A 10,792-nucleotide genomic window follows, 5' to 3' on the forward strand; every position below is an offset into this window, starting at 1 on the left:
TAGGAGTCTCCAACCTCCAAGAGTAACAAGAACAAAGGGGAAATGCTCAAGACTTGCTCAAATCACGAATTCCTTTGGTCAAGAGAGGGAGAGGGAGTGGATCTATCCTTGATTGGAAAAACTCTTAAGAACTCTCACAAATCTCTCCGGGATCTAAGATTTGATGTAGGAGAAGTGAGAGGGAGCCACTTGTGTTCTTGGGGCGATTTGGAATGAAGTGATCAACCCTCTACCGGATTAGTAGAGGGGTATATATAGAGGGCCTAGAAAACTAGCCGTTTGTGAGTAAGTGACAGCGCCGGGCCGGACATTCGGGCAAGTGCCGGACATCCGGCGGGCACAACCAACATTTGAAAACAGGTTCTGGAATTTGCGGGCCGGATTTCTGGGAGGATCCCGGACATCCGGGGCGACCCGGAAGCCCGGACATCCGGCCAAGTCCCGGATGTCCGGCCATCAAAAAAACAGCAGGAACCCCAAAACTGAAACATGCATAACTTTTACATCCGGACTCCGATTTTGATGATCTTGGGCTCGTTTTGAAGCTATGGAAAAACTCCAGGTCCTCACATATAGAACCACCCAAGATAAGCCATAATGGAGGGTGCAAATCATGCAATGGTTATACATATACTTTGGGGAACCTAGTTGGCTTTGGATTTTCTTTTGAGATATGTAGGCATATTGTATTTGTATTGGATAGGAGCAAAATATGCCTATGTTGGAAAATGATGTGAGAAGAATAGAAATAGATGATGTTGACTTGAGCAAATCCATCACTAACCCCTTTGATCCCCTCTTAATAGTGTGGGATCCCTATAACTCAAGAATCATAAAAGAACTATACTAGATAGCTTCCGAAAACTCATTCCTGAGCATATATCCTTTTCGATGGTCATCGATCCTCACATCTAAAGCAAAAGGAACTAATACCTTTGACTAAAGCCTTTCACTTGAGCTTTATATTGATGTTTCTTCATGGCTCAAGTTGAAGGCAAGACATTGGAGAAGTCTTCAAGTAGCTCCCCCATACACAATGTGGGAAGATTTGCTTTGCATTCATCTTTACTTGTCCATCAACATTAATTACTTGATGACATACTTTGATGAGCACCAAGCTTTCTTATAAGCACCAAGCTCATGAGAATTACCTAACCCACATAACATAGACAACACATAGTATGGGTTAGTACACAAAGCGCAATTGATAAATTCTTACCATACCACAAGATCTCATGTGGCACATGATATGCGCTTGTGTGTTGTCCATCTTAGAGGTCAATCTTTGATCTTCATCTTGGTCAACATTTATCTTTGCTCCATGATTAATATTGATGTCTTGAAGGCCCTATTGATATCTTCACTATGCTTCATTTCTTCAAGACATAATAACCAATATCTCAATTCACCATGACCATATCAAGTTTCTCCTTGAATATCATATTGGACATCATTTGCCCGTTCTCATGCTCCAACATAGTATCTTGAGAGGCACAATGAATTCTTCACTTGAATTACTTGCTTCAAGACATAATAATCCCCGACTCAACAAATGAGCTCATAATGATCATATCATCAAGCATATGTAGAATTCTTCTCTTTAATCATTCTCTCAAGATCTTGATCCATCATGGTTCAACCCATAAGCCTTGATGCATGCACAACAATATGTATATGGCATTCATTTCGAATCCATTCTATCTCCTTCTTGCATCACCATGAAACAAACATCCTTCAGTTCATCCAACATTCTTCATGCATTGGAAATGGAACTTTCCTTCAAATGTACAACTCAATGCAAACATTAGTCGATTAGGATTGTCATTTAATTACCAAAACCACACATGGGGACTACATGTACTTTCAAAACCTTACACCCTCATATGCGTGAACTCTTTTTATCGGATCGAGCACCTTTCATACCTTAATAACACTACCCTCAGAGCACCACTCTGTTACAGAAGATCCCTTTGATGGCCCGTCGATGCTCCCTCTCTCTCTCTCTCTCTCTCTCTCTTTATGTGTGTCTAAGCACTAACACTTGACACGGTTAAGCTCACTTAAGAGGAAACAACAATAAGCAACAAACAATTGTAATTGAAACATGCAAGTCACACTCACATGGGAACCTTCATTTTACACTGCACGAACCTTGCACAATCACATGTGTGCACTCTTTTTATTGGACAACACACCTTTTAACATGACATTATACCCATCGGGGCACCACCATCGTCGCACTATTCCCTTTCATTGTCCGTCGCGCTCCCGACAATCCATATACTCCCGTCCTCCCTCCCTCCCTCCCTCCCTCCCTCTCTCTCCCTCTCTCTCTCTCTTCTTTATGTGTGTCTAAGCACTAACACTTGACATGGTTAAGCTCACTTAAGAGGAAACAACAATAACCAACAGACAATTGTAATTGAAACATGCAAGTCACACTCACATGGGAACCTTCATTTTACACTGCACGAACCTTGCACAATCGCATGTGTGCATTCTTTTTATTGGACAACACACCTTTTAACATGACATTATACCCATCGGGGCACCACCATGGTCGCACTATTCCCTTTCATCGTCCGTCGCCGCTCCCGACAATCCATATACTCCCGTCCTCCCTCCCTCTCTCTCTCTCTCTCTCTCTCTCTCTCTCTCTCTTCTTTTTGTGTGTCTAGGAGATAACACTTGACGTGGTTAAGCACACTTAAAAAAAATAACCAACGGACAGCTATAATTGAAACATGCAAGTCACAACCCTCATATGGGAACCTTCATTTTACATTGCACAAACCTTGCACAATCATATGTGTACACTCTTTTTATTGGACAACACACCTTTTAACATGAACATTATACCCATCGGTGCACCACCATGGTCGCACTACTCCATTTCAAGGTTCGCGGCCGCTCCCGACAATCCATATACTCCCGTCATCCCTCCCTCCCTCCCTCTCTCTCTCTCTTGCTTATGTGTGTGTGGCATGTCCTAGGGATAGACAGATTATAATTTAATCTAGGCACCACATTTTATTTGGAAAAGACACTCGAAACATATGTTTATATAGTTGGCATAGGAGGGAACAACAAATATGAACCGACAATCGTGGGTGAAACATGCAACTTATACCCCTCACGACTATCTAGCCCCCTCCCCCATATCGTCATAATGACATGGGAACCTTCACTTTCTATTGCCCAAACCTTACAACATCATATGTGTGAACTCTTTTTACTTGATAGAGCACCTTCTATACAATGAGCATTGTACTCCTCGGAGCTCCACTCTAGTACGGAAGACCCCTTTGACAATCCGTGGGCGCTCCCGAAAATCCATACTCTCTCTCTCTCCCTCTCTCGCTCTCTCTATCTCCCCCCCTCTCTCTCTCCCTCTCTTCTTGTTTGAGTCTAGGCGCGAACACTTGACGTGCGCGGTTAAGATCACTTAAGATGAAATAACAATAATGAAAGGACAATTGTAATTGAAACATGCAAGTCACACCCCAAATGGTTGTCTTGTATCATCGTATGTTAATGACACGGGAACCTTCATTTTTACATTGCACAAACCTTCTGCACGCGTATGTGTGCACTCTTCTTATTGGACCACACACCTTCAACATGAACATTATACCCATCAGGGCACCACCATGGTCGTGCCGCTCCTTTCAAGATCTGTCGCCACAATCCATGGGAGAAACAAAAAATATGAACGTACAATCGTGGGAGAAACATGCAACTTATACCCCTCATGACTGTCTCGTGTCCCCGTATCATCATAATCGCACGTTCCATTGCTCAAACCTTACTTCCTCGGATTGGTGAACTCTTTTTATTGGATTGAGCACCTTTTACACCCTTGTGTGTTGTACACCCTCGGAGCACCTCTCTGGAACAAAAGGTCCCTTTGATGGCCCGTCCGCGCTCCCTAAAATCCATACTCTCTCTCTCTCTCTCTCTCTCTCTCCTCTCTCTCTATCTCTCTCTCTCTTCTTTTATGTGTATCTCGACGCTAACATTTGACACGGTTAAGCTCACTTGCGTGGGAACAACAGTAATGAACGGAGCATCGTAATTGAGACATGCAAGGTACACCCTCATGGTGGTGCCCCTATGGGGTATATTGCCCATGGTAAAAAGTGTCTCATACAATAAAAAGACACGGGAACCTTCATTATACCCATCGGGGCACCGCCATGGTTGCGTTGCTCCCTTTCAAGGTCCACCGCCGCTACCGACAATCCATATACTCCTGTACTCCCTCTTGCTCACTTTTTATTGGATCACACACCTTTTACCATGAGCATTATACCCCATTGGGGCACTACCATGGTCGAGCAGCTATCAGTCTCACGCTCTATCTTTGTGTTTGTGTCTGTGTTGTCCTAGGGATAGTCGGATTATAATTTAATCTAGGCACCAACCCTTGACATGGTAAAAGTCACTCAAAATCTATGTTAATTGAGTTGGAATAGGAGGAATTAACAAATATGAACGGTCATTTGTGGGTGAAACATGCAACGCATCCCCGTCATGGTTGTCCACTATCCCCGTATCGTCGTAATGACGTGGGAACCTTCGTCTTTCATTGTTCACGTGTCTCCAAAATTAATGTTGAAATCTCCGTGATGGAAACAACATGAACTTGATTCATATCGACATTAACTAATATATATATATATATATATATATATATATACACTTTCAAACTTGAAAATAATTAATACTTGCATTTGAATGTGCAGTGCACGCATGCACTTCTGTTTTATACTATCTAAAAAAGAAGTTCTTGATAGTAGCAAAAAAGTGAAAAGTGTTTGTTGTTTATCATATATCTATCTATATTCTCCCTATATCCATTTATGAGTTTCTAACTCATTATATAGACATTATGTAAATTATTTATAAAGCCTAAACCATTAGGTCATACGCTCGCTGGTAAGCTTACTTTGAACATCAGGAGAGACAAAACCTTTTGACCAAGTTGCGAACAAAAAGGTATATGGCACACCTGTGATCATGGTCCAAACATTGGCAGGTAACAGCAGAGAAAAAGACACGCATTGTTGCAGTACTTCAACATTACCTGTTGACCATACCATCTTCTTCACAGAGCAGCCAACACCAAAGAGAGAGACAGGCTTCTCCTCCACCAGAGCCCAGAAGAACATCTCCCGGGTGGAAAGTGGAGAAGAACGACGTCGTAGCGCATGGCGAGGATTTCGTAGACCATCATGCCTCGTTTGGTTTCAAGGGATTCCGGGGGATCCCCGCTATTTTCCCGGGTCGAACAACCACGGGCCGATCTGGCCCAGGGATATCGACCGCGTCATTTGGTCCGCGTCCGTCGAGGGGTAACCCTGCCCGACGGACGAGACTTACCTGCTCCCTCCGCGTGCGTCCATCCGTGCTCCCGCATACGTGACTTAATTTAATTGGAATAAAATAAGGTCCGGCCCTACCCCCTTAAAATCAGGGGAAAGACGATTAGATTAGAAAAGAAAAAGAAAAAAAGGACAACCGTAGTATAAAATGGAAGCAAGGATGAGAGCATGGGGCAGGCAAGCCGGATCCCTGCCCGACCCCCGTCCTTTCCACGGGAAGGAAAGGCACGACCCAAGAGGTCGGGGAGGATATCCACGGCTCGACCGAGACGAGCGAACTCCAGCCGTCAGCCAAGATCCAGCGCCCCCGGCCGCCTCCGAGCTCCACCGCCGGCGACAGAAGTGACGCTCCCGACCCCCTCCCTCCGGTGCTCACGATCCAACTCCGCCCCTCCAGCGACGGCGACGGACCGGATCTACCCTCCGCCTCGCAGCTCCGATCCCCTCCGGCGACGGCGAAGGCGTCGGTTCCGCGGACGTATTCTATCTCATTCTTCTCATCTGCTCATATATTTTGTACAGAAGTAAAAAAAAAATTGCACTACATATGTGACATCAGATTTCATATGTTATAGGAGGTACACAGCATTTTATTTACCAGATCATGAAGGCAAACTTTATTATTTGTTTACTTTGCCACATTCTTGCCAAGTTCCTGCTTTTTAAATTGGCTGCATGCCTAGTGTCATCGTGCTAATCTAGATACATGCCTACTGTCTTTGTATATGTAAACATTCAGTCAAAGAATAAGATGCGGTCTGAAAATTCACATATGGAAGGGACTAGTCAGCCTGTACGGCTTGTCCTAATTTTAATTTTGAAGGATATGGTCTGAAAAATTACATATGAAAATTATTTCCATTCAAGTTCTCCCCTTTTGTTTTGCACCAAGCTATTGAACCAAGGTTTAGGAGCATCAAAATTAGATAATTATTCCCATTCAAGTCCTTGCCACTATACACTGCATAGATTATTGCTGTTTCTCTTTTTGCCATCACAATTACAATTGGGAGCAGCAAGATTAGATAATTATTTAGTCATACTAGTATGTATATTGTCATAACTTGGAAGAATCAGTGATTGGTAGTCGCTGCTAACCGGCGTTCTGGTGGAGTGCAAGTGGTAAATACATTCATGACATGAAAAATTGAGTATGAATGTCAGCTTTGTGTAGTTCAGTCAGCTTCCTATAGGTTTGTTTTTCTCACCCTGCATAGCTAGCTAGTATATATGTAGTCTTCTGTAGTTTGTTGTGCACTCTGCGGATTTAGAGCTAGGAAGAAGCAGTGAAGGGAGGGACCTCAGTAGGACAGCATGAGTTGACGGTCGCTACGATGTGGGAACCGTTGACCGGTAAACTCTGAATCAGTTGAGCACCCAAATGCCAAATTTTCCATGGTCATTCTCTCAAAATAGAAATATGTTACATAATTAAAGCCTCTGAGCCCTATTGATGCGCAAAGGCATGGGTGACAAAGTCCGGCCGACCTCACCGTGATGCAGGACCGGCGGCCACCCTTGACCCTCTGCTAGAGTTAGGTCCCATCCTGAGCGGTCCGCTGCTCTGGGCGACATCGGAGGTGGGCTGGTCAGTGGCATAGATACTAGAACTTGAGTTGGGATCACTGCTGGTGCTAGCGGTGTTGATGGTGCCATTCATGTCTCGCTGCAAAGTTGTTGAACAAGGCAAGACCGATCACCCATGAACTGAAGCACACATGCGTGTGCAGTGTGAGCTAAGTAAGCTGGTAATTCATTCGGGCATTGTGCATGGTACTCATTCATATCGCTGCCTTCTCTTGATCTTCAGTTTAAAAGATGAACCCTCAATTGTCAAGTTGAGTTAACAGGGGCAGCGGGGTAATGGGAGTTTGATTGTCAAATTCAGAATGTCAAGTTCGGTTAACAGATGTCATGATGGATCACGTGACATCTGTTGAAATTGTAGTCTGTAATTCTTGGGTTGTTGGTCTAAATCTGGAGTTTCTAGAGAATCAAGTACTCAAAAGAACCTTCTAGAGTAGACGACAACAGACAAATGTTACAGCTATATGTAGAGTTACACTTTTTTCTGTAATCCAATGATGCTGAATTGTGTGGAACTAATCTACTATTACCTGTATCTGTTCTTGATTTTCAGTTAGAAAGCTTGAAGAAAATATCTGTTGAATTGTATGAAACCATTTACTAAACAGTTGTATATTCTGAAATAGTTGCTGACTTCCTCATTGTTTATAATTCTGCCACCTTTGAGTTGCAGTTCCAGGCCGATGAGGAAGATAAGGACTACTGACCGCTGCCTTACAACTTATATCTTCAAGAAGTATTGCTAGCCCGGACACGAATATTTGATAATCGATAACTTTTTGTATGGAGAGAGAGGTCTGCGACAACCTCACAATTCTTATATGATTCATTTGTATCGGCGTTGGCCTGACAGTTCTAAATTTGGGAACCTGTCGAACAATGATGGCTATTCTTATTCTAGCCCATGAAAATGGTCACATGATGTTTTTGTTTGTACACGAGAGATCTTTTTCAGCTGCAACATCATATATATTTCATACTAAATTCTGACATTTGTGTATTGCTGTTCTTATTCTAGTCCATGAAAATAGTCGCATGATGTTTTTGTTTGTACGCGAGAGATCTTTTTCAGCTGGAAAATCATATATATTTCATACTAAATTCTGACATTTGTGTATTGCTGTTCTTATTCTAGCACATGAAGATGGTCACATGATGTTCTTGTATGTAATGGTCACAACTTGATTGCAGCGAGAGATATTTTCCTAGCCACAGAGCCATATCTTTCATACTAAATTATGACTGTATGCTGGAGCGCCTTCCCCTGCTTACCAAACTGCCACAGGGACAGGGAAAAGGGGTGATATCCCCGTTGGAGATGGGGATCACCTGTGTTGGTGAAAATCCCCCGCAGGGGTCTTTCACCCTGGGTTATCCTTCCCTTGTAACCAAACAAAGCCTAAGAGTGAGTTTTCATTCCGTATCCTTTCTAGTACTTATCTTCTTTGGAGCCATGGTTGCTTCATGGTTGTCTACTATCCCCGCATACTACGTGATACATCCGGCAACAGATGAAGCAACCATGGCTCCAAACTATTGCAGATCGGAAAACCAGATCCCTGCAGGCCACCAGGCAGTTGATGTGGATCTTGTTGAACAGGTGAACGAGAGCAAACCAGCAGACGCCGCCGGGCCGGCAACCAGCAGTAAAGACGGATGGATCAGACTGGAGAGGCAACGATCTGAACACCTAAGAAGAAAGGATGGCACCAGGACGTTTGGGTTTGCACCAAATATCTATTGGTGCCAACTCAACATTTTCTAAATCACTGTCATCTTTTCCCATAATCTGAAAACAGCATTGACCCAAAAACAAACTGCAGGGCTGGTAGCGGTCTTATTGCACTTCACTGAGCAAGGCAATGGATGGGTACTAAATTACAGAGGATTCTGTCGCCGGTAAGAGATACAACAGAAAAGTGTAGTTATTTTCGATATACTGAATGTTGCAGGTAAGAAGAGATCGACCATTACAGAATGATACTGCTATATGAACTACAGGGATTAATGGGAAACGTCGGGCAGCTCCTACTAAATTCAAAATATGCCAGGCTGATTCCTTGAAGAACAAAAGAAGTTCTATGTGCCTCTGTGTCCACCCAACAATAATGCTGGCAACGGTGTTCATCCGGAACTGTCGTTAAATATTGGTGCTGTGTATCAGACGGATATTGGCACCGAGTGTATTGTTTCCCCCTACAAATGACTGTTTACTTTCAGACTCACAACTTATCTATGTATGCGGTAATGATACCATTCGAACATCTTTTCGTTAACTGATGGTGGTATGGAAGAAAACATGAATTCTTATCAAACACTGATGCGAGTGACGACAAATTGTTGAGTAAGAAATTACACAAAATAGTAGAACATTGTAATATATTTGGGTTACATAAATCACTGGAAATAGCATGAGAAGTTAACAGTACACGCTAGGACAAACAGTAGGCTACAAGACTGCTAGCAATACCCAATAATATGACGACCAGTGTGTCACATCCCTAGTTCTGGCCTGACCTAGGCTTGCTTCCATCTGTGCATCATGTTTAAATTTTGAAACTTGAACTGAGGAAAATTGGAAGCCTCAAAATCCTAAATAAAAGAAGGGCAAAAACCCTAAAATCTCATTCATTGTTCCAAAATGTTTTTCTTAAATGTTTGATAATTTTTGGCAAGGGTTCTGGTCCCAACCAAAATATTGAACATTTTTAAGGATTTATTTTTAGGACTTTGAATTTAAATCATTAGCTATTTGAATTTGAATTATATTCATATAATTAGAATATAATTTCAAATACCCCTGAAATATTTTATGAGCTTTTGGAAAAGTCCATCTAGCCAAATAAAATTATTCAAAGGAGTTTTTGGCATTGTTTGAATTTGTTTAAAATTCAAAAACAATGGCAAAAGATATTAAATAAAACAAAACAGAAGAAAAAAATAAAAAAGAGCACAAGCCTACCTGGCGCTCACCTGGTAGCCAAACCGGCCCAGCACTGCAGCTGGCCGGCCCAGCCCGCCACCGCTACCCCCCTGTCGCCTTCCTCCCTTGCCAGGAGGACGGGCACGCGCCCGGCGCGCGCGGCCACGCGCCCCGGCCACCTCCTGCTTCTCCGGCCACCTCCTGCTTCCCCGGCCCCTCCTAGACGACGCCACGGAGCGCCACGCAGCCCCTGGCTCTCTCTCACTCTCTCCCTCGCCTCATCCTCTCCTCTGCTCTCTCTCCCTCTCTGCCCGAGCGGAGCTCGTCGCCACCGACGCCGTTCGCCGCGGCCACAGCCACCCCCTCGCTCCCTCTCCACACCCCTGAGCTCCGTCCCGACCCCATGGAGCTGCACACCGACGCACGCGACCAGAGGAGGCCCCAGTCGACCGGAGCGTCGTCGTCTTCATCTCCGGTGCCCGGAGATCGCCGCCGTAAATTCGCGTCGTCCAGAGCTTCCCCGACCTCGTCGTCGACTCTGCTAGTCCCTACGTGAGCCACTCTTCTTTTTCCCCCTGGAATCCCCGTCGTTCCCCTCCCCTAGCTAGCTTCCCCACCTCGGCCGAGAGCTTCTCGCCGCCGGCCATGGCGTGGCCGTGGCCACAGCCACCGCAGCTCGCTCCCGAGCCCACCATCGTGCTCAGCACGATCGCATGAACCCGTAGACACCCACAACGCCTCCTGCCGTGCTCCCTAACACCGACCCCGAGCTCGCCCGAGCTCCGGCCGCCGCCGAGGTCGACGCCGTGCTCAACTCCGGCCACCTCGCGGCCTCCCGCCCGTTCCTTTGGATGCGGAGGAGCAAGAGCTTCTCCCTAGTGCCCTCAGCGCGCCAAAC

At 44.7% G+C, this 10,792-nt stretch overlaps 1 long non-coding RNA gene across 3 annotated transcripts; it reads left to right on the forward strand.

Annotated features, from left to right (window-relative positions):
• The first annotated feature begins 5,542 nt into the window (after positions 1-5,542).
• On the forward strand, positions 5,543-9,285 carry LOC123111139 (uncharacterized). Of its 3 annotated transcripts, XR_006454163.1 has the most exons (4): positions 5,543-8,376; positions 8,572-8,714; positions 8,795-8,870; positions 8,973-9,285. It is a non-coding gene; the product is annotated as an uncharacterized lncRNA (long non-coding RNA). The 3 variants fall into 3 exon arrangements; XR_006454162.1 differs by having other exon boundaries at positions 8,795-9,285; XR_006454161.1 differs by having other exon boundaries at positions 8,572-8,870; positions 8,973-9,284.
• Positions 9,286-10,792: the final 1,507 nt, after the last annotated feature.

Source organism: Triticum aestivum, chromosome 5B (genome assembly GCF_018294505.1).
Source record: "Triticum aestivum cultivar Chinese Spring chromosome 5B, IWGSC CS RefSeq v2.1, whole genome shotgun sequence".
Taxonomy (NCBI): Eukaryota; Viridiplantae; Streptophyta; class Magnoliopsida; order Poales; family Poaceae; genus Triticum; species Triticum aestivum.